The sequence below is a fragment of the Pinus tabuliformis genome, chromosome 6, assembly GCF_031772625.1.
Source record: "Pinus tabuliformis cultivar Carrire ecotype Pingquan chromosome 6, CPIR1, whole genome shotgun sequence".
Lineage (NCBI taxonomy): Eukaryota > Viridiplantae > Streptophyta > Pinopsida > Pinales > Pinaceae > Pinus > Pinus tabuliformis.
The window spans coordinates 1,955,462,305-1,955,487,081 of NC_142292.1; positions in this window are offsets into that span (position 1 = coordinate 1,955,462,305).

Here is a 24,777-nt window from a genome sequence, read left to right on the forward strand (position 1 = left end):
AAAAAAAATTGAAAAAAAAACTCAGGTGAAATCCTCCTTGGAGGCACCTCAAATTGGCTCATTGATTGAAAAACTCCATGAGGCGGTCAATGGGTTGGGAAAAAAGAAAAAAAAAGAAAAGATCCTAGGTGAAAACCTCCTTTGAGGTGCCTAGGTAGACCTACTAGTTGAAAACATCATCGAGGCGGCTAGTAGGCCTACAAGAAAACAAAAAAAAAGAGAAAAAAATAAAAAATATTTGCTCCATGTATATCTTTGATGAATGCATGTACTCTCCAACATTTGCAAGCAACAAGAACAAGTTGGTACAAAAGCGAAAATTGGTCAATCCTAGTCAAAAGAAGTCAAGTTTTGACTTTCTTCTCCTTTGCTCAAATGCTCCAGAAAGGCCAAGGAAATGCCAATCCATCATCCTCATCTATTTCCACCATCCACCAATCATTCTCAAGCTTCTACCGTTCAACTTGCTTGCTGTCCTAAAAATACTACAAGATCCTCTGTTTTACTACATGATACAAAAATACATAGAGCAGAAATTTTTTTTTGCCATAACTTGAAAACCATGCATCCATTTGCCAAGATGTTTCAGGAGGAGATGCATATGGATGATGGTAACATGCTCAAGAAGTTTTAGCAAATTCCAATGCACGATTTCGAAGAAATTGGCCCCCATCACCTTCAACCAATTTTTTATTTTCTCAATATCCATGCATCCATTTGAAAACATATTTCATGGGGAGATGCATATAGATGATGGTAACATGCCCAATAAATTTCAACAAATTCGAGTACATGGTTTCCAAGAAATCGACCTCCATCACCTTCAGCCATTCTTAGTTTTTATCGAGATCTGTGCATCCATTGACCAAAAGTTTTCTATGGGGAGGTGCATAATGATGATGGCAAGATGCTCAAAACGTTTCAGCTGAATCCAGTCTACCGTTTTAGAGATATGGACAAAAGGTCGTTGTTTTATAAACCTACAGGATACAAAATAGCACCTACAAGATTGGCAGTGAGCAGTTTTAAAGGAGATCCAAAGGTCAAAGAAGCTTCTCTAGAGCTTAGCAGCAGCATCACCATCCAACACTTGCACATCAACATCAACTCAGCAGCAACATGCATGTCTCTCCAACAACCATCAGGCAAGTACAGGTATGCAATATTCTTAACCTTGTCTCTTGAGCATATTATAGTTAGAAATTTGTTGTCAATGCATGAGAGATGAGGTTTTATAAGCTAATGATTGGTCAGCAGTCTCAGCCACCCTCAGCTAGTTAATTGCAACTCACTCTTGCACTCATGGAATGTTGGAAAGTCAAATTATGAAGAGTGGTGATTTCAAGGAATGAGGACAGTAGTTAAAAGAAGAAATTTTTGCAAAGGCCAAGTCGCCACAACACTCCAAGTGCTCCATCCACTTCATATTCACTATCTATTCATCATTCATCCATCCCATTTCATTCTTGAAAAAAAAAAGAGCATCCTCTCCATTTTCACAAACCTACACTACTCCCTTTGAGCCATAGCATCATCATCCAATCCCTCTTCATCATTTCTCATCACTCCCATACAGTTAGAAGACTCTGAAGGAAGAAGGAATGACTACTACAGGAAGGAAGAATGCTGCTACAAGAAGGAAGAAAAGAAAAATTGTGCTAAAACCCAAAATGATAGTGCCTAAGAGAGACCTAATCAAAACAAAGAACTCCAAGGCCATTAGGCAATCATCTAGGCCACAAGGGAGAAGAAGAAGGAAACAAAAAGAAATAAGGAATTCGCCATCAAAATATAAATCAAACTACATTGATGAAAATATATGTTCCAAAAGGTTGCCAATATCTTTCTAGCTTTTGTCCAAGGCCTAAAAATGGGAGAAATGCATAAGAGTCAAGTTGAGGGCCTACCCTAACCCGAGTTTATGCTCAAAACTGGTTTCCTGTAGTTTTGACAAGAATTCCTATAGGATGTCCTAGTTCTCATCTAAATGCATTTTGAGGGTGTTAGAGGTGTTCAAATGACGGAACAAGGTAGCAGAAGGTTGATAAGGGTGTGAAAGACCTTGCTAAACTGAAAAATATTCAAGAACCAATCTTGAATAAGGGGAAGAAGGCAAGCTAATGGTCTCAAGAAAAAATGATTTTTCTTTGCACAAATATGTTTTTGGGCTTGTCCTTGCAGAACTTGTAGCCAATATTCTTAATGCACAAGAGAGAGGCCACCAGGGCCATGGATGAGGCACAATGAGGACACTAAGTTGCTCAGAGGATGAGCAACACTTTCAGCAGGGGGCTATGATGGGCCTCTAAATTAGACATAAATTAAGGCCCATGCCTCTAAAATAAACAATAAATTAAGGTCTATGACCATCCTTCAACACATTAAACCTCTCTTTTTGCATTAGATAATTATTTTTAACTTTAATATATTCATTAGGAAGGTTTATGAATAATTGAATATTTGTGCCTAATATTACTTATTTTTTGTGGAATATTATGAGAATATTGGGTAGATTATGAAGAGTTGGAGGAGGAGATAATTTAGGGACTTGTTCCCTACTATTGGAGGATCAATAATAAATAATAAGTCAACAAGATATTATGGAATTATGGCACAAATTGTGGAATCCAATGATTGAGAAGAGCTAGGAATGTGTTTCACGAATCAAGGGGACTAAATCCACTAATCAAGGGATTTTTGTGGGGAAAGCTTCCTCCATTCATGGGGAATTATTCCTAATGCAGGAGCATGATGCTTGAAGAAAAAAGGCTTCGAATTTATTCCAAAAATACAAAACAAGTTTACAAGCAAAGGAGTGGGATCCTTTAGCTATCAATTTACAAGTTTTCTAGATAGGATTTGAGCTAGGATTTAGGGATTGAGTGATTTTGTAATAAATTCATGCAGTTTAGATTCAGTTAAGATTCTAGAGGAGAGATCAATCAGATTAGATATTGTTTAAGATTGATTAGATTCGATCCAGTGATTAAGGATTTGATTGTTAGAATGAAATGGTATTTATGTAATTTCTGAATCATTGCAAAGGGATTTTGACTGATTTGGCTTGTTTTGGTCATATAAGATTAAGTTATAGAAAATATATCTCTATGTATTTCTTTTGTAATTGGTCAACCCTGGAGGTGTTGCATCCCTCCAAAGTATCTCTGTGTATTATTTCATTTCCAATTTGGCCTGAAAATTTAGAGTTATGTATGATTTGGTGTGATTGTGTTTAATTTCTCTTTCGCCGTGTATAAGATCTAGGTGATCAACAACTACGGGGGTGGAAGTGTACAAATTTCTTAATCGTGGTTGAAGCCCCACACTCACTCCTAGCCGTTGATCTCAATTTCAAACTTTTAGGTCACAGTCAACTGCGGGGGTTAGGCCTATTTTTAACTCGTGTGCTAGTTGAAGACCTGCAAGCCGTAGGATTTGATGGCCTCTGTTATCCAACGGATATCGGGTCATCAAGTGCTTGGACTTTAATTCCAAAAATGGACCTGAACTTTTATAGATCAAGGGTTTATATTCCTTATCGGCTCCGTAAGGATAGTTAACCCTCGTGCAAGTGCCTCAACTGATATCGCTGTTAACCATTGGATCAAGTGCACTTGATCAAACAGTGGAGGATCGCCAATTAGTTTCGCATCACAATATTTCATGAGTGAATGAACCTTGGCCTTAAGAAAATTCGATTTGTGATGTGCGATGCTTAGTGGACTTGCAAAGCACTTATCATTTCGGCTAAAATTAAGTAGTTATGCTAATTTAGCAGAATAGTCATGTTTGGAGGTAGATGACTGATACTCCAAAGGAAATCCAAGAAGAAAGTCCACCTGAACTTGCAAAAATCGTTTTATGATTTCAATGATTTTCCATTACACCTGCACCTAGGACACCATTTGTGGTATCAGAGCAGCCTACTGACACTGAACAGGATCTCCAGGATCAGAAAAATAAATTCAAAATGGCTTTTAGAGTTGGAGGAAGAGGTGGTGGTCAAAGAAGAGGATGACTAGTTGCAAATGCTGAAGTGTTGGAAGCTATGCAACAGATGCAAGCTAGATTGGAAGCAATGGAAATGGGAAGAGATGCAGATGTTGGAGATGTTAGTGAACCTAAAGCTGAAGCTGCAGAAGAAGAACCTGCAGATGTAACTCCTGAAATGAGATTCTTTAAGTTAGTATTGAGATCCACATTCAAGCCTAGAATTGAAGTTTCAATCTACACAGGAAGATTAAGCCCTGAGGAATTGATAGAATGGATAAATGACATGGATAAATTCTTCGATTATGAAGAAAAAGATGAGGGAAAGAAGGTGAAGTTTGTTGTCACAAAACTGAAAGGACATGCAGCACTTTGGTGGGATGGAGTGCAGGCAGAAAGAAGAAGACTTTGCAAAGAACCAATTAAAAATTTGAACAGGATGGTGGCAAAATTGAAAAGTAAGATTTTACCAAGTGATTATCAGCAAACGTTATTTAGACAGATGAAAAATCATAGACAAAGATCTATGACAATAAAGGAATACATAGAGTAATTCTAAAAGGTGAGTATAAGAGTAAGACAAATCCAAGATACAGATGAGAAGGTTGCTAGATAAGTGAATGGTCTTAGAATGGACATTCAAGATGAGATAAGTGTATTGTCTCCTAAAACAATATAAGAGGCTTATCAGATGGTACTGAAGGTTGAAGAAAAACTCATGAGGAAGTAGTATGCCAAAAATAGAGGTACTTTCTGAGGAAGGGGAAGTCAAGATGGTAGAGGAAGATATACAACACCTAGAGATGGATCTAGTAGCAGCTCAAGTCAGTATGCACCCATAGGGGGTGATGCAAGTGGAAGAGGGAGTTTTTCCAGAGGAAGAGGAGGTAGAGGTAGAGGAAGAGAAGTTAGATGTTACAGATGTAACAAGTTGGGACACAGAACTTATGAGTGCCCAGAAAATATAGGAATGAATCAGAGGAATGAAATTGTTGTAAAAACTAAAGAGGAAGCAACAAAGGTAATAGACGAAGAGAATGTACCAAAGAAAGGGGAATCTTTGGTAGTCAACAAAATTTTGTTAAAACCAGCTAAGGAAATTGTTGAACCAGCACAGAGGAAAACCTTGTTTAGGACTATAAGGTTCAAGGGAAGTGTTGTCAGATGATAATAGAGAGTGGTAGTACAGATAATTTAGTCCCCACAAAAGTGGTGGAGAAGTTGAAATTGAAAACAAAGAAACATCCAACACCTTACAAGGTATCATGGCTTCAAAAGGGATATCAGTTGGTAGTGAATGAGCAATGTGAAGTGGAGTTGCAGTTGGGAAAATATAGAGACAAAATTCTGTGCGATGTGATGCCTATGGATGTGTGTCATATATTTTTGGGTAGACCTTGGCAGTATAATAGAGGAACTATGCATGATGGAAAGAAGAACACATACAAATTTATCAAAGATGGTGTCAATCATAAATTGTTGCCAATGGAAGAAGAGGAAACATCAAAGAAACTTGATCCAAAGACCTCTTTACTGAGTGGGAAGGAGTACTTGCAGCAGCTGGAAGAATATGAGGTAAGTTTTGTGTTGGTTTGCAAACCCAAGGTAATAATTACTTCCACAAAAGTTTCTGATTTACCAATTGAAATTCAAGAGATGCTGGACAGTTATTGTGATATCATTGTAGATGATTTGCCTGATGAGTTACCACCCATTAGAAAAATCAGTCATCACATAGATTTGATTCCAGGAGCAAATCTACCTAATAAAGCAGCTTACAAGATGACTCCCATAGAGAATGAAGAGATTAGGAAACAGGTTCAGGAACTGTTAGACAAGGGATTGGTTAGAGAGAGTTTGAGTCCTTGTGTAGTGCCAATAGTGTTGAGCCCAAAGAACGATGGAGGCTGGAGAATGTGCACTAATTTGAAAGCAATCAATAAGATAACAATCACGTACAGATTTCCTTTACCTAGAATCAAAAATTTGATGGATTGTTTGAGCAGAGCTACATATTTTACAAAGTTAGATTTAAAAAGTGGTTATCATCAAATCAGAACTAGAGAGGGAGATGAGTGGAAAACTGCTTTTAAGACCAATGAAGGATTGTATGAATGGATGGTAATGCCTTTTGGGTTATCAAATGCTCCTAGTACATTTATGAAACTTATGAATGAAGTTCTGAAGGAATTGATTGGTAAATTTGTAATAGTATATCTGGATGATATATTAGTTTACAACAGATCTAAGGAGTAACATGTGAGACATCTGAATTATGTCTTACAAAGACTACAACAAGAAAATTTATTGTTAAATTTAAAGAAATTTTCATTCATGAATGAGGAGTTGGTGTATTTAGGCTTTGTTGTTTTTATTGAGGGGTTAAAGATGAATCTAGAGAAGATCAAGGCTATCATGGGGTGGCCTTCACCAAAAAGTATCTTTGAGGTAAGAAGTTTTCATGGTCTTGCTAGTTTTTATAGGAAATTCATAATGAATTTTAATAAGATTAATGCTTCAATTATTGACACAATAAAGAAGGACAGACAAGCATTTAAATGGACTACTGAAGCAGAAAAGAACTTCCAACTGTTGAAGAGAAATATTACTGAGAAACCTATTTTGATTTTGCCCGATTTTAATAAACCTTTTTAAGTGAAGTGTGATGCTAGTGGAGAAGCCATTGGAGCTATTTTGAGTCCGGAGGACAAGCCTGTAGCTTATTTTAGTGAAAATATGAATGAGACAAACAAGAAATATTCTTCTTATGACAAAGAGTTTTATGCAGTGGTGCAGTCTTTGAAGAAGTGGAGACATTACTTGATGTCCAAGGATTTCATACTATATTCAGATAACGATGCATTAAAATACATTATGAAATAGCCAAAGCTTAACCAGAAACATGCAAAATGGGTAGAATACCTGCAAAGTTTTAATTTTGTATTAAAACATATAACTAGTCAATCAAACAAAGTAGCAGATGTATTAAGGAGAAAAAACATTTTTGTTCAAGAAAGTCAAATTCAAGTGTTGGTTTTTGATTTTCTTAAAGAGTTATATGTGAAAGATCTAGATTTTAAAGAGGCATTTGAAGCTTGTAGAAATCCTGTTTTGTTAGACAGAAGCGAGTGGCTGGATTATTTCCTGCAAGATGGACTATCGTTTAAAATAAATCAAATGTGCATACCAAGTTGTTCTATGAGGGAGAATTTGATCAAGAAGAAACATAGTGGAGGACTTGGAGGGCATTTTGGTCCAGACAAGACTTATTAACAATTGAACAGGTTTTATTTCTGGCTGAAAAGGAGGTCTGAAGTGGAAATGTATGTGAGAAATTGTAAAGTCTGTCAGTATGCAAAGGGAAGGAGTCAAAACACAGGTTTGTATGTTCCATTACCTATTCCAATAGGCCTTGGGATATGGTAAGTATGGATTTTTTTTTGGGTTTACCAAAACTCAAAGAGGAAATGATTCAATTTATGTAGTAGTCGACAGATTTTCAAAAATGGCACATTTTATTCCATGTTATAAAACCAGTGATGCTACTCACATTGCTAATATATTTTTTAAGGAGGTTGTAAGATTACATGGGTTACCTAAGAGCATTGTTTGAGACAGAGACACCAAATTTGTTAGATATTTCTAGAGGACATTGTGGAAGAAGCTTGGAACTAAACTGAGTTTCAGTTCTTCTTATCATCCTCAAACTAATGGACAGACTGAAGTTGTAAATAGAAGCTTAGGTAATCTTCTGAGAAGTCTTGTAGGTAAACACCCAAAATAGTGGGATCAAGTGTTGGCACAAGCAAGATATGAATATAATGATTCCCCTAATAGGAGTATAAGGTAGAGTCCATTCCATATAATCTATGGAATGCATCCAAGAGGAGTGTCTGAATTGAGAGACTTGGGAAAATCTGAAAGGAGAAGTGCTAAAGGAGAATATTTTGCTACAAAAGTTCAAGCAATACATGGAAAGGTAAAACAACAACTACTAGACACCAACATAAAACACAAGAGTAGAGCAGATTTGAAGAAAAGAGAAGTTAATTTTGAGGTTGGAGATTTGGTTTTAGCACACCTGAGGAAAGAAAGATTTCCAAAATGGGAGTATAATAAGCTAAAGTTTAAGAAAATTGGACCATGCAGAGTCTTGAGGAAATTTTCTGCAAATGCATATGAAATTGAATTACCCCGTGATATTGGAATATCTCCAATTTTCAATCTTGCTGATTTGTATAGGTATAAAAGTGAAAATGTAGATAACACAACAGAGGATAAAGAAGAAAAAGAGGTTGATTGGATAAAGCAGTTGCCTATAGAAAAGGAATTGAAGCCAGAGAGTATTTTAGATAAGAAATTGTTGAAGAATACAAGAGGGCAGGAGTATTTTCAGTATTTGGTCCAATGGAAGGATCAACCAATTACTGAAGCTACTTGTCTGACATATTCCATGCTACAGAAGTTGGGAAATTATGTAGAAGAGATCATGTACAGGATCCCATGAAGAATTTTTTCTTCAAGAGTCTAATGCAAGAGCATGAGGCTTGAAGACAAAAGGCTTCAAATTTATTCCAAAAATACAAAAAAAGTTTACAAGCAAAGGAGTGGGATCCTTTACTTGTCAATTTACAAGTTTTCTAGATAGGATTTGAGCTAGGATTTAGGGATTGAGTGATTTTGTAATACATTCATGCAGTTTAGTTTCAGTTGAGATTCTCGAGGAGAGATCAACCAAATTATATATTGTTTAAGATTGGGCAGATTTGATCCGGTGATTAAGGATCTGGTTGTTAGAATGAAATGGTATTTGTGTAAGCTCTGAATGATTGTAAAGGGATTTTGACTGATTTGGCTTGTTTTTGTCATATAAGATTAAGTTACAGAAAATATATCTCTGTGTATTTTTGTGTGTAATTGGTCAATCTCGGAGGTGTTTCATCCCTCTGAAGTATCTCTGTGTATTATTGCATTTCCAGTTTGGCCTGAAAATTTAGAGTTCTGTATGATCTGGTGTGATCGCATTTAATTTCTCTTTCACCGTGTATAAGATCTCGGTGATCAGAAACTACATGGGTGGAAGTGTACGAATTTCCTAATCATAGTTGAAGCCCCTCACTCACTCCTAGCCATCGATCTCAATTTCAAACTTTTAGGTCATAGTCAACTACGGGGGTTAGGCATGTTTTTAACTCATGTGCTAGTTGAAGACCTTAAGCTGTAGGATTTGATGGCCTTTGTTATCCAACAGATATCGGATCATCAAGTGCTCGGACATTAATTCCAAAAATTGACCCGAAATTTTATAGATCAAGGGTTTATATTCCTTATCAGCTCTGTAAGGATGGTTAACCCTCGTGCAAGTGCCTCAACCGATATAGTTGTTAACCATTGGATCAAGTGCGCTTGATCAAATGGTGGAGGATCATCAATTAGTTTCGCATTGCAATATTTCATGAGTGAATGAACCTTGGCCTTAAGAAAATGTGATTTGCGATGTGCGATTCTTAGAGGACTTGTAAAGCACTTATCATCTCGGCTAGAATTTGGTAGTTCTGCTAATTTAGCAGAATAGTCAAGTTTGGAGGTAGATGATTGATACTTCAAAGGAAATCTAAGAAAAAATTCCACCTGAACTTGCATAGATCGTTTCCAAATTTCAATGATTTTCCATTACACCTACACCCAGGCCACCAATACCTAATCATTTTGTATAAGTACCAAGTTGAATTTTCATCTAGGGGGATTTTTTTCATTAGAGTTAGTGTGGAGAGAGCTTGTATTTTTGTGGCTCTATTGTGTTTTATTGCAGGCATGTAAATATATTGATGAAAATAATGAATATTGGTGTGATGTTCAGCTTCTAAATTTTTTCCCCTCTATAGGTCTCTGAGTTTCCTTTGGATTGGCCATCCTAGGAGTCTCAGATCCCTTTTGTATCATTTTCTTTCCTTCTTTTCATTGCTTATTCACATGCATCTCTTGTTTTTATTTCTTTCTATTTCTGCATTTAGAATTAATGATTTCTTGTTGTAGGATTGAATTAAATGGTTGATGTAAGTTCTTTTGCAGGATCACAAGCATTATTTCATCCTTGGAAAAGATTTGGAAGTTCATAATAATCATTGAGTTGCTTGGATTAGTCTTCTTATTCCAAAATCTAGATTGTTGGATCTCTCAAATTTATCTTTGCTTTAATTATTGTAATAATTAGATCACTGTATTATTTTTAGACTAAGATATGAGTGTTAGCATAGATGTGTATCAGAGCTTGAGAATAGGTATTTAATGGTTGAGTGATAAAAATAGAGATTGAGTTGTCAATGCAGTTAGGATATGATTTGATTCATAAAAGGGGAAAGAATGTAATGATAGAGAGATTATCGAGAATAGGGTGAGTAAGGGAGAGGTATGACAGAGATAGGGTTTGAGATTGAAACTGAGGTCAGACAAACTATTGTAGTCGATCCGAGAGGTCCAAGACTCTGTAATTTCCATTTGGTTGAATAATTGATTGAAGTGTGGTGTGAACACACTGTTCTAGTGCAGAAATTCTCTTATGATTGTGTATTGGCGTTCTGGACCCTAATCGGGTATTTTTGTCTATTCATATGTTTTATTTATAAATCATAGTCAATCAGTGTTAATCTTTAATACTGAGTTTAAGCGCTAAACCTTTCCTTAAGAGACTTTATTAAAAGTATGAATTAAGCACGTGGGTGGTATTGATAAGTGGGAAGCAATATCTCGCGCGCCCTAAAGGTTGTAAATGATATTACTAAAATTCACGTGATTAACCTTAGCGGGTGACACGTAGCATGAGAAAACCACTTTTCTCGTGCGCTCTTGACCTGATATTGGTCATGAAAGATTTCACACGAGATTGCGCGACAACTGTTTGATTGGGTGGGTCACATCGACAGTGGAAATCATTCGGGTTAGTTGGTGAGTAGACAATGCGATATCTGTTGGATCTAGAGAAGTGAGATCAATGGTGCGGATTGAAGTGCTTGATAAAGGGAGAAGTCAACGAGGGACCAACAATGATTGGTCAGATAAGCAAGACCCTCAGGGTGAAAATCCACGTACATAATCTATTTGTGCACAGCTGATTGGTTAGAAAGTTAACCTGTAGTCAAATTATAGACTACCACCTCATTTTTATCTAGACAAAAAGACAAAAAGAAAAACAAATTTATTTTATTCATTTACATGCACAATAGTAGAAGGTTTGATGGTTTGGATTTGCATGCTTAGGACAGTAGAATTGCATACATGTTAAGTTAGCATTCTTTTGAACCAAAGCCTCTTAGGAGATAATTAGAAAATGGTGTGTTTTAGCATTTGATTTCATTTCCTTTCCTTATACTTTATTTCTTGCAATAGGATAAGTTTCCATTTTGAGAATTTCATTTTATGCAATTAGTTCATGATTTGACTTCAACACATGCACTCCATTACACCATGACAAAAAAGGAAGGACACATTGTATGCTGCACACATACTGTTGATACCTCTTAAGTTTGTACGAACCCCGGGTTGATAATTAAATTCAGTAGCCTTGGGAGTTGCAACATTCTTGTTGCAATACCAAGGCTCATCAATTTCTTAGCTCATGCAGTAATTAAGCTTTCATCAACTAATAAAAAAAATCATGATCCATAGTTAGAACCTGTTATGGAACTATGCTTATAACCATAATATAACTAGAATGATAGCCATGACATAAAAACCATTAAATACACATAATATCAAGTACTAGCACTCATAAAATACAATAGGCAAAGAGTTATTATTAACGTATGCAAATTCCAACCAAGTCAGGGACTTCCATGTACCACCCGAACATATATTGAGGTGAACCAAATCTTTATTTCAGCCAATCACCCTAGTGCCATATTCCAAGTGTCAATATGGGATCTCATGGAATAAGCGAAAAAAAACCAAACAAGGGATTCCATAGGCCTAACCATCGCAACCCTGAATGAGTCATTCCACCTCATGGTCGGAAATAACTAACACCAACTATATCAGTCTCTACCCAAGCTTTCTAGGGCTCTAGGAACTAGTATCTCAACACACAACCTTCCAGTGCTCTAGAGCATTTGTCCAACATGACTCCAAGGACTAATAACTTAAGCCACCAATGGCTCTAGATCATTTTTCCCAACCTAGGCCCAAAGACTGGTAACTCAACCCAAGATGTTCTAGGGATTTCACAACGTTTGTTCCAACCAACAACCATAAGGAATTGTGAGAAAAAACCAGAAAAAAATCAATTTGAGAAACCCACAACATCATGGTTATCCAGGAAATGGAAAGTGTTATCACTGAAATTTTTTTTCTAAATTTTTGGACAACCTGCATGGTTCCAAATTTTTTGTGTTAGACATGGTCAAGTCATTTTTATGTTTCTTAGAGTCTAAGTCATAGGGTTAGAGTCTCATTTCCATTATCAAATAAAAGTCAATAACCTTGTTTTACCACTTATGAATACCATATCATTTCAAAAATTTCATGTGTTTGGTCATTCCAAAAATTTTAATGTCCTACGAAACTATCTAGGAGTTTTCATAGCGCAAAGTCCTAAAATTACACTGGATGTGCTACGAAATCACTGAAGCAGCCTTTTTCAACAGAAAAAACTATTTTAAGTAGTCAACTTCCAGGAGGTCTCTTGAGCAACTGAAAGCATAGTTTGGAAAAATGAAAGAGGTTTTTATTTCTAACATGCTAAACTACAAAACCTCTTTTAAATTCTTTTAATTCATTATGATCTGGGAGAAGTTGATGACTCAACTTGCGCTACGAAACTGCTATAGAAGTAGTTTTGAAGAAATCAATATTTTACAGTTTACACCTGATATTCAAAGACAGTTTCTGGGAATTAGGAAAGGTATTGGAAAAAACAAAGAGAGGTTTTTGTTTAGTACAGAGTGGTATCTAAAAGCCTCATTCAGTTTTTCAAATTTCATCATGAGCTGGGAGAAATTGATGACCCAACTTGCGCTATGAAACTGTTGTAGGTGCAGTTTTGACATTTTCCTAGTTTTCAGGACAGTCAAAGGAGAAGTGATTGAAGGTCAGGAAGAGGGTTAGGGACATCATAAAATTCGAATTCATGGAGTTATAGGCGTCAAAAGGAATGTTTAATTCCTATATAAAGTTTTTTTAATCATAATAAGGAGTTGCACTCCTAGTTGTATTAGGACTCTAAGACTTTTAGTTAACAACTAGTTGTAATTAATAGTTTGTTTTAAGTATGAATAGGTGTCAGGTCAAGTGAAATTTGAACTCCCCTCATGTTGGAGGAAGGAATACAAGATTGTAATAAACTCTATATATGACAAGAGGTGTAACGCACCAAAGGGTTGGAAATTTGTCAAAGAACACTCATACTGTGTTATTGTGTAAAACTGTGTTTTTATGTAATACAATGATTTGGCTTTGCTACTCAGGATTCAGAAAGAGTTTAATGTTTGATTGTCTTATGTCCTCATTTCCTTGTTTGTAATAGTATGAATGCATGATTACTTAGAACTCATTGGAAATGCTCTAACTTCCTTCATGTATTTGTAAACTGTGTTTTCCTACATGTTTCTGATGTGTTAATGATATGTTGAATTCTGGATGCCTTGACTTCCATGTAAAGCTAATATTATTGTCATACTGAAGCATTTTATGACTCCATAAGCCAATTGGATGTTTACTGTTTTTGTTCAAACATTCATATTTCTCTACTTGTTTCATATAGTTAGCCATCTAATCTTTTACCAAAATCTTTAACCTAGTGAGAGAGCCCTCTCAGGTTGAGGAGGCTAAGCCTTAGCCAAAAGTTGGTTTGAAAGAGTTACACAAGGTCTTCCTAGTCAGCAGCCTATTAGGAGTAGGTTTTGTGATAACATTTTGGCACGTCTGCCGGGAGTCTAAATATTATTCATTCACAAAATCAAGAAGCTGAACTTCTGAAGGTAGAAGGAGCTTAGAAGTTTTTCGAGGTTGCATCTACCTTGGTGACTCCACACATCAAATAACAAATTGGAAGGTGACTTTAGTGCTAGAAGATCAGTAACTTGATGAAGTTTCAAGATGTGTTCCATTGCAAGAATGAATACCAGGTATGCCCCTATGAATCGGTCTCATATCCCTGGTTTTCCAAATCCTATGGCAAAGGTTGATTGGTTAGATGATCTTCCAATATTCAAAGATGAAAAGAAAGACAATGCTACTCTTCATTTGGTTAGGTTCCATATGCATGTAAGAAATCTTAAGGTTCAGTTCCCTGAAGATTGTCTCATGAAGATGTTTATGACCAGTTTAGAAGGAAAATCATGGTCTTGGTATAAAATTTTGGAAAATGGTTCAATATATTCGTTTGCTAATTTTCATGATGAATTCTGTGAGATATATAAAGAATGTCATCCTTCCTTATTGTTGGTCAAAGATTGTTGTAAACATTCTTTGAGTCTTATTCAGTATTTGGAGGATTGTTATGATGATGATGAATTTATGGATGAATAAATTTTAGAGGCTCTTCATAACAATACATTTCAACAACTAGAAGAAAGGATAACATCCCACGACATGCAACATAGAAATCAGCAAGAGTATACCTATGAAAATCATATTACATCCTTCGAGATTGATGTAGAGATGCAGCAGTCTTATTAGTCTTTGAATCATAATGAAGATGAAAATAATTGCAAACACCAAGAAGAAGTATTGGAAGATAGCTTTTATAACCCTCAGGAAGAGGAAATGGTTTATTTTTTATGTCATACTTTGTAGCAGCTTACGTCAATAAATGATCTTAATAATGAAGAAAATTACATTTTTTGTGGGAATCATTCAAAAAAGCAGTTGGATAGCATATCAAAGGAATCATGTGTGGCTGAGAATCAGTTGTCTGAAGATGTAGAATGTTATGATGATCATCAAAATAACCATGCCCTCTTTGACCCTATAAATGAATACATGGCAAATCTTTGCACACTAGTATTTCATTTTCATTTACATTATGAAGATCAGGTACATTATAAGTTGATTTGGTCATCTCACTATCATGGTTATTTTGAGGTCGAATGTATTCAAGAGCCTCAAATATCAGAAAAGAAAATTGATTGGCTTTATTGGAAATATCATGTTGCCTGACCTAAAGTGGAAATTGCAGTTGATAGGGTAGGTAGTAATGTGCAAGTAAGCTTAGGGTAGGTTGACTGAGCAATTTTTATTAGTAGGTGTAGGTTGAGTCCTTCTTGCAGAAATCATTAAAGCTTGGAAAGTAGATTCGACAGCATTTCAGAATTCTATTCTAAAGGATGGATAGTAGCACAGGAACTGCAGGTTCTTAGTGTACCATAAGGGCACACTATCCCAAGTGGAGCCACTATTATCACTGAAAAAGTTTTCTAAATTTTTGGACAACTGGCATGGTTCCAAAGATTTTGTGTTAGACATGGTCAAGTCATTTTTATTTTTCTTAGAGTCTAAGTCATAGGGTTAGAGTCTCATTTCCATTATCAAATAAAAGTCAATAACCTTGTTTTATCACTTGTGAATCCCATATCATTTCAAAAATTTCATGTGTCTATTCATTTCAAAAATTTGAACATGCTACGAAACTGTCTAGGAGTTTTCATAACGTAAAGTCCTGAAATTACACTAGATGCATTACGAAATCACTAAAGTAGCCTTTTTCAACAGAAAAAACTATTTTAAGTAGTCAATTTCCAGGAGGTCTCTTGAGCAACTGAAAGCATATTTTGGAAAAATGAAAGAGGTTTTTATTCCTTGCATACTAAAACACAAACATCTCTTTCAGTTTCTTCAAATTCATTATGATTTGGGAGAGGTTGATGACTCAACTTGCGTTACAAAACTGCTGTAGGAGCAGTTTTGAAGAAATCAAGATTTTCCAGTTTACATTTGATATTAAAAGACCCTTTGTGGGAAGTAGGAAAGGTATTGGAAAAAACCAAGAGAGGTTTTTGTTCAAGATAGAGTGGTATCCAAAAGACTCCTTCAGTTTTTCAAATTTCATCATGAGATGGGAGCAATTGATGATCCAACTTGCGCTACGGAACTGTTGTAGGTGCAATTTTGACATTTTCCTAGTTTTCAGGACAATCAAAGGAGAAGTGATTGAAGGTTAGCAAGAGGGTTAGGGACATCATCAAATTCGAATTCATGGAGTTATAGGTGTCAAAAGAAATGTTTAATTCCTAGATAAGGTAGTTTTAATCATAATAAGGAGTTGCACTCCTAGTTGTATTAGGACTCTAGGACTATTAGTTAACAACTAGTTGTAATTAATAGTTTGTTTTAAATATGAATGGGTGTCAGGTCAAGTGAAATTCGAATTCCCCTCATGTTGGAGGAAGGAATCCAAGATTGTAATGAACTCTATATATGACAAGAGGTGTAATGCACCAAAGGGTTGGAAATTTGTCAAAGAACACTCATACTGTGTTATTGTGTAAGACTGTGTTTTTATGTAATACAATGATTTTGCTTTGCTACTCAGGATTCGGAAAGAGTAAAATGTTTGATTGTCTTATGTCCTCATTTCCTTATTTGCAGTAGTATGAATGCATGATTACTTAGAAATCATTGGCAATGCCCTAACTTCCTTCATGTATTTGTAAACTGTGTTTTCCTACATGTTTCTGATGTGTTACTGATATGTTGAATTTTGGATGCCCTGACTTCCATGTAAAGCTAATATTATTGTCATATTGAAGCATTTTTTGACTCCATAAGCCCAATAGATGTTTACTGATTGTGTTAAACCATTCGTATTTCTTCACTTGTTTCATAAAGTTAGCCATCTAATATTTTACCAAAATCTTTAACCTAGTGAGAGAGCCCTCTCAGGTTGAGGAGGCTAAGCCTCAACCAAAAGTTGGTTGGAAAGAGTTACACAAGGTCTTCCTGGTCAGCAGCCTATCAGGAGTAGGTCTTGTGATAACAGAAAGGAAAGGCTAAAACCACCACCAATAGAGGAAATTATCCATGCTAATGATAGAACATAGCCCGATAATCACATTCATATACCATGCATCCATAAATCAACAAGGAAATAAAAAATGCAATCTACTACTTGCAAAGTAATCCAACAATAGCTATTTATCCACCTGGTCCCTTATGCTCTCCTGCTTTGCTTTACCTTCTTTCTCCAATCCAGGTATGCCAAATTTCCCTAAGAATGATCCAATATTTCTCTATGTGTGCAAGGGTGTGACAGAATAGAAGAGAGCTCCAAGGTAAAATTGACAAAATTTCTGAATTAATCCTCATAAGCCCTTTTATCACCGAGGCCTTTATTTTCTTCATTTTACTTCATTTTCCTTCAATAATACTCACATGAAAATATGTGACCCTTCAACTCCATTTTCTCCTATTTTACTTTATTTCATAAATAAAATTCCAATTAATGCCATTTTTCCTTTGGCAAAGCATTTGCCAATTTCCATAGCCATAAATTAGTCACAAGTGATACCCTATGACTATGTTTTTCCCAACATTAAACTTGGAATATGCTTCCCATGACGTTGGTGTTATATTTATTTACATAGGAAATCAACCAAGGGTTGTTACATAAAGTATCCTCTCTACTAAACAAGAATTTGAAGTACATGAAATTTCAACCCGCTCAACCTCGCAGGCCTCGAGAAAATATAGTGTATCCACCTTTTCTTTTCTCACTTTTACTTCACCTACACTCCTTATCATTCTCCAACTCTTGGAAAAATTCTTCTCTCAAGTGTTATCCTTCTGAAAGTTTTTTGGCCATTAGAGTATGCACATTCTAGCATACTATGCACACACATCATATAACTCGTGTTTATGTGCCTCCTCGCACATCGTTTGAAAAATAAAATGTCTGAATGAATCCTCGATATCAATCCTCACACATTACGAGGAAAAGACCCTTTAATAGAGGTTTCTGCAGAAGATCCTATAAAAATAGCCTTGAAATCTCTTTGTAGCAGAGGTCACTAATGGAGTTGGGTGAGTAGATGTTTTAGCAAATTTTTTTAACAGTGTGTCTATAATACACTAACACACTGGTGTAATATTATAATTATACACAGTGGTTCTTAGTAGCACATGGTGAATTTTGGCAAAGTTATTTTTTATAAAATTAAAAAAATAGTGTTGCACTAAGTACATAATATGCATTGGTGCATATTCTACCCAATAGCACTAGAAAAGGGTTAAATTTTAAAAAATATTTGTCATAAAATTCATTTTTCACTTTTAAGTGCTACTCTCATGACACCTCAGTGATAAAATCATATACAAATTCTATGGTGCATAAAAAACATGGTTCACTAGTGTGGGATTTTGGATTTAGAATTAATAGTGCACCGTTTATATTATACGAAACGGGGCCATTATTTGAATTGAAGACCTCATTGGTTAATAGAAAATGGTGCATCATTGTAGGGTTATCTTTTATACAAATAAAAACAATGGTGTGCTATGCATATAAGGGTGCACTAGGGCATTTACTATTTGGTAGCACTAGACAAGGCTTAAATTTAAAGAAAAATGCTGGTCGTAAAATTCATTTTCACCATTTCAGTGCTGTACTAGCATAAAGCACCACCGCTTTCGCCTTTACGAAGGACCTGGTACATAAAATAGTTGTCCACTTTGGAATGGTTTTTAATTTAAAAATTATCAGTACAATACTCATATAATAAGAACTAGTGACATTAATAGAATTGTACATCTCGATGCTTAATAGATAATGGTGAACTGCACAAGGGTTATTTTTTGAAAAAAAATAAAATAATGGTGTGCTTAGTAACTCTAGAGCATTGGTACATGTACTACTCGATAGCACAAGACTACTGTTAAATTTAAGAAATTCCAATTGTAAAAATTCATTTTCACCATTTTAGTGTTGTCTGCCACAAAGCCCTAGTGCTATGACGTTTTCTGAATGCCCCAGTGCATACACAACATGGTGCACCATTGTATGGTTTTTAGTTTAAAAATAAAAAATTGTTAAGTTAAAAGAGAGCACCAGTGTGTATACTACTCGATAATGTTGGTCAAAAGTTAAATTTAAAAACAATTCAGCCATAAAATTTATTTTTACCATTCTGGTGCTATAGTCCCACAAACAATCAATTGTATTCATATTTTGAAATTTATCGGTGCGTAAATAACATGGTGAATCACAGTAGGGTTTTTAATTTAAAAATCATGGTGCACATCGTAATTGATTTGTAATGATGTATCATATACTTGAGCACACCAGAACAAGGTTAAAAAAAAAAAAAAAATTATTGGTTGTAAAATTCATTTTTACCATTTGCAGTGTTGTAGAGCTCTCAAGCACTGATGCTACTTTTTCCTCTGTGAAGCGCCCTACCATCAATACTTCCCTTGCATGCCATCCTTCTATCTATTTTCATTATGTGCATTTTGAATTTTGTCATATGGTGGTCAAATTTGTTTTTTTGTTGATGTGGCAACCATGTCTCCCTGATGAACAAATGTGCAGGTAATGCCTATGTTTCTTGTTAACCTAAACTTTTAGTGGAGTGGAATTGAAAATTAAGTAAAACAATGCAGTTTTTCCTTTGTGGTGCTTTGTGCTTTCGAGAGGTTCTACTTACACCATTCACTGTGCACCCTATAAATTTACAGGGCACACTGCAAATCGATCTGTAACATTAATTGTTGGGTCCCTATAATACTAGTGATTACCCATTACTATTGTAGTTATACCCCTTATTTATATTGTTGTGCCCCTATTACCCCCATGTTGTTATTTCTGTTCCCCATAGAATCCCTCTATTGTTATTTTTGTGGCTTTATATTATTATTGTTAGGTCGGCTGGATTATATTGTGACTCCTTAGACTCCTATATATGGAAAGGAGGTTTTGTCATTTGTATCATCAAAGAATTGTTCATTTATGTAATGTAAAGGAGGTTTCCCACTCGAAGAGGCTGAATTCTAAGGCGTTGATCTATCTTTTCTATCTTTTCTTGAGCTGGTTTCATAACATTTGGTATCAGAGCTTTGGATTCTAGGGTTTCGCTGCTCCAAACAGGTCATCGTGGCATTTTCGCTATAACTTTTTCTCTGTGACGTTTTAGAAGTCGCAAAAAAAAACCCATTTGAGAAGAGATCGCACTGAACCGTGGGTCTGAATTTCAGAGCTTTTCGCATGATATTTGTGGAGATATGATCTGAGGAATTTGGTCTTTTTGTAGACTCCTGAATTACATTCAAAACAGGTGACCTGGGGAAAATAGTCATAACTGTTTCTCTGGGGATCGGATTGAAATTTCGTAAGAAGGTACAGAAAGAGGATGGATTTTAGTTTCTTGTATGCCTGTTTTATATTCAAAGGTTGAAACAGTGACTCGTGGCACATCGTACAAGTTCGCTCTACCGAACTAGTCTAAAAGCAAGTCACTGTGGGAGATTTCACATAACTCTTCCTTGGAGAATCCAATTTGGATCAAACTTGTGGCATTGGAAAGAGGACATAGAAGGCTACTATAGATCGCAATTTTAGAACTGGATGATCCAAAATTACAAAGATACATCAGATTCAATATCAGGCTTCTATAAAGTGAAAAAATGTGTGTAGTTTTTTAAATTTTTGTGTAAGCTTGGTTTAACGGAATTCAAAGGGCATAGTAAAGCATTATTATCGGTAACTGATGCCCCAAGGAAAGAAAATGTAAACACCTAGTAAAGAACCTGAAAGCTCTAGCATGACTCATGAAGAAGAGGAATAAATGCTACATGATATATTAAAATTACAAGAACAAGTGCAACAAATGTCACGCTCACAAAAGCTAACAGAAGCTAAGATAAGTGGCATGGAATATAAGATAAAGGGCATGGAAGCTAAGATGGATGATTCGAAGACATATTTGAAGAGAGACATGGCAGATTTGAAGACAGATTTGAAGACAGACATGGCAGATTTGAAGACAGATTTGACAAATTTTCTACAAGAAATACTTACTAATGGTGAAAAGGTTGTAAAGGAAACTCATGATGTGAACAAAAGTAATGTTAATCATGATTCCATAGACGCTAATGTTGGATCGAAGACCCACCATATTCCAAAAATCGATATGAGGAAGTTTGATGGCAAGGATCCCGCCACATGGATATTACAGATGGAGCAGTTCTTCGATCTCAATAATGTGCAAAACACACAAAAGGTACGTATGGCAACTGTATATTTGGAACCAAATCAGTTTGTATGGTATCAATGGCTTTTCTCTCGTAAAAATTTTATCACTTGGGCAATTTTTATGGAAGAATTGATAGCACATTATGAAGATACAAAAAGCAACACTTTTTTTAGCCAATTGATAAGTCTCAAACAAAAGGGTTTAGTAATGGAGCACATTGAGGAGTTCCAAAAATTGAACATAAGGGTAAAAGATATTCCAGAGGAGCATAGGATTGATGTGTTCATAGGGTCTTTAAAGGATAATATCCAACATGATGTTCGCCTTTGGGAACCTGATTCATTAGAGAAGGCATTCAGGTTAGCAAGAAAAATGGAAAGCAAAATTATGGCAACCAGGAAGCATACCACTCACAACTATAAAGACGGAAGTGTTGTTGCCCCTAGTATTCCACAACCTATAAGGTTGACACCACAACAATTGGAAGAAAAAAGAGCAAAAGGGCTTTGTTACAGTTGTGATAGAAAATACACTAAAGGTCATAAGTGTGCTGAGAAGAAATTATTCTACATAGATTGTGAAGAGGAAGAAGAAAAGGAGCAAGAAAGGTCAAAAGAAGAAGATATATTCCAGGAACAAAGCCTAGATGAAGAACAAATAAATCCAACCATATCTTGTAATGCATTGGCGGGAATTACCACTCCTCAAACCATCAAGATAGAAGGACAAATCAAGAAGAAAAAGGTAATAGTGTTGATTGATTCAGGAAGCACCCACAATTTTATTCATTGTAGGGTAGCAAAAGAATTGAATTGCTTCCTATATCCAGCACCAGAGTGTCAAGTGATGATTGCAAATGGAGGAACAATAAATTTCTCTGGAAGGTGCCATAATATCAAGCTATCCATGGGAGAATATGTATTGACTAGCCCAATGCTTTCCATTCCAATGGGAGGTGCTGATGTTGTACTAGGAGTCCAATGGCTACAATCCTTGGGTACAATAGCTTTTAATTTTCAAGAACTTTTCATCAAATTTTCTAAGGAAGGAAAGGAAGTTGAATTAAGGGGTATTGCAGGGAAACCAGGAAAGATAATCAGCTCTAATGGTATGACAAAGCTTCTAAAAAAGGAGCAAAGAGGTGTAATTGCACAATTATGTTCGCTAGATGTTTCCACATCGGAATCATCTATTTCTCCAGATCTCCAAAAAGTCCTGGACAATCATTCCAAGGTATTTGAGACTCCCAAAGGTCTCCCACCTATTCGTGATCATGATCATGCTATTCATCTGATTCCAGGAAGTGTTCCTCCAAACATCAGGCCGTACAGATATCCCTATGTCCAAAAAAGTGAAATTGAACGTATGGTTGCAGAAATGCTAGAGGCTGGTATAATTCAACCAAGTCAAAGTTCTTTCTCTGCTCCAGTAGTATTGGTGCACAAGAAGGATGGATCATGGCGCATGTGTCCGGATTATAGGGAGCTCAACAAGCTCACTATTAAAGATAAGTTCCCCATTCCTGTCATTGATGAATTACTGGATGAATTGCATGGATCAATTTACTTCACCAAGTTGGATCTTCGTTCGATATATCATCAAATCAGAATGAAGATTGAAGACATTCCGAAAATGGCATTTAGAACTCATGAGGGTCATTATGAATTTTTGGTCATGCCTTTTGGCCTTACCAATGCACCTTCAACATTTCAAGGTTTGATGAATTCAATTTTCAAACCATTCCTTAGAAAATTTGTGTTAGTATTTTTTGATGATATACTAATCTACAACAAGTCTTGGAAGGATCATGTTGAACATGTTGACAGGGTGCTACAACTATTGGAGGAGAAACAATTATATGCAAAAAGATCCAAATGTTTCTTTGGAGTCCAGGAGGTGGAATATTTGGGTCATATTGTATCTCATGAAGGAGTTAAGGTAGACCCTAGCAAAATTAAAGCCATTAAGGAATGGAAAATCCCCACATCCATAAAGCATCTGCGAGGATTTCTTGGGTTGACAGGGTATTATCGCAAGTTTGTTAAGAATTATGGGAGAATAGCAGCACCTCTAACAACATTATTGAAGAAAGATTCATTTTCATGGACTTCGGAAGCAACAAAGGCCTTTGAACATCTTAAAGAGGCAATGTGCCAAGCACCGGTCTTAGCTACACCGGACTTCACAAAAACCTTTATTGTGGAATGTGATGCTTCAGGAAATGGAATTGGTGCTGTTCTAATGCAAGATGAAAGACCCATTGCTTTTGAAAGTCGTCCAATCAAGGGAAAGTTTTTAAGCAAAGCTATTTATGAGAAGGAAATGTTGGCAATACTCCATGCACTTAAGAAATGGCGACCCTACCTAATGGGAAGACACTTCAAGGTAAAAACGGATCATGATAGCCTTAAATACTTTTTAGAACAAAGATTATCCTCTGAAGAGCAACAAAAGTGGGTCACAAAGATGTTGGGTTATGACTTTGAAATCATCTACAAAAAAGGGAAGCAAAATGTGGTGGCAGATGCACTCTCAAGAAAGGATGAGGATGTGGAAGCATTGTTGTGCGCCATTTCTATTATCCAACCAGATTGGATAAACGAAGCAAGGGAGGAATGGAAGAATGACGAAGAAGTGTGGGCACTTATTCGAAAGCTACAACAAGATTCCAGTATGTCTGATACATTTAGCTGGCAAAATGATTCGTTATGGTACAAAGATCGCTTATACCTCTGTAAGAATTCCCAGCTAAAACAAAAGATTCTTATGGAATTGCACACTTCTCCCTTAGGAGGGCACTCAGGATTTTTAAAAACTTACCACAGGGTTAAGAAGGAATTTTTTTGGGATGGCCTTAAATCAGATATTCAAAAGTTTGTGGCGAAATGTTTGGTTTGCCAACAAAATAAAGTTGAAACAATTAAGACACCGGGTCTATTACAACCTTTATCCATTCCAAGCCAACGTTGGGAGGAGGTTTCAATGGATTTTATCACAGGTTTACCCAAGTCTGAGGGAAAGAGTGTCATCATGGTGGTAGTTGACAGACTTACCAAGTATGCACACTTTTGTGCATTATCACATCCATTTAAAGCCAGTACAGTTTCTACTGCATTTATGGAAACAATTCAAAAGCTACATGGAAACCCAAAGATTATTGTAAGTGACAGAGATCCCATTTTCACTGGAAATTTTTGGACATAATTATTTTCTTGTCTTGGTACTCAGTTAGCTCATAGCTCATCTTATCATCCTCAATCTGATGGGCAAACTGAGATAGTAAACAAATGTTTGGAAGGATATCTTCGTTGCTTTGTATCTGATAAACAGACACAATGGGTCAAATGGTTGCCTCTGGCTGAATGGTGGTATAACACTTCCTTCCATACAGCAACAAAAATGACCCCATTTATGGCACTTTATGGGTATCAACCACCATCCATCACATCATATTTAAGAGAAAATTCTAAGGTTCAGGCAGTGGAACATCACATCGAACATCAACAACAAGTCCTCCAACTCTTAAAGGATAACCTCGTGTTGGCACAAAATAGAATGAAACAACAGGCAGATCAACATCGCAGTGAAAGAAGTTTTGATGTAGGTGATT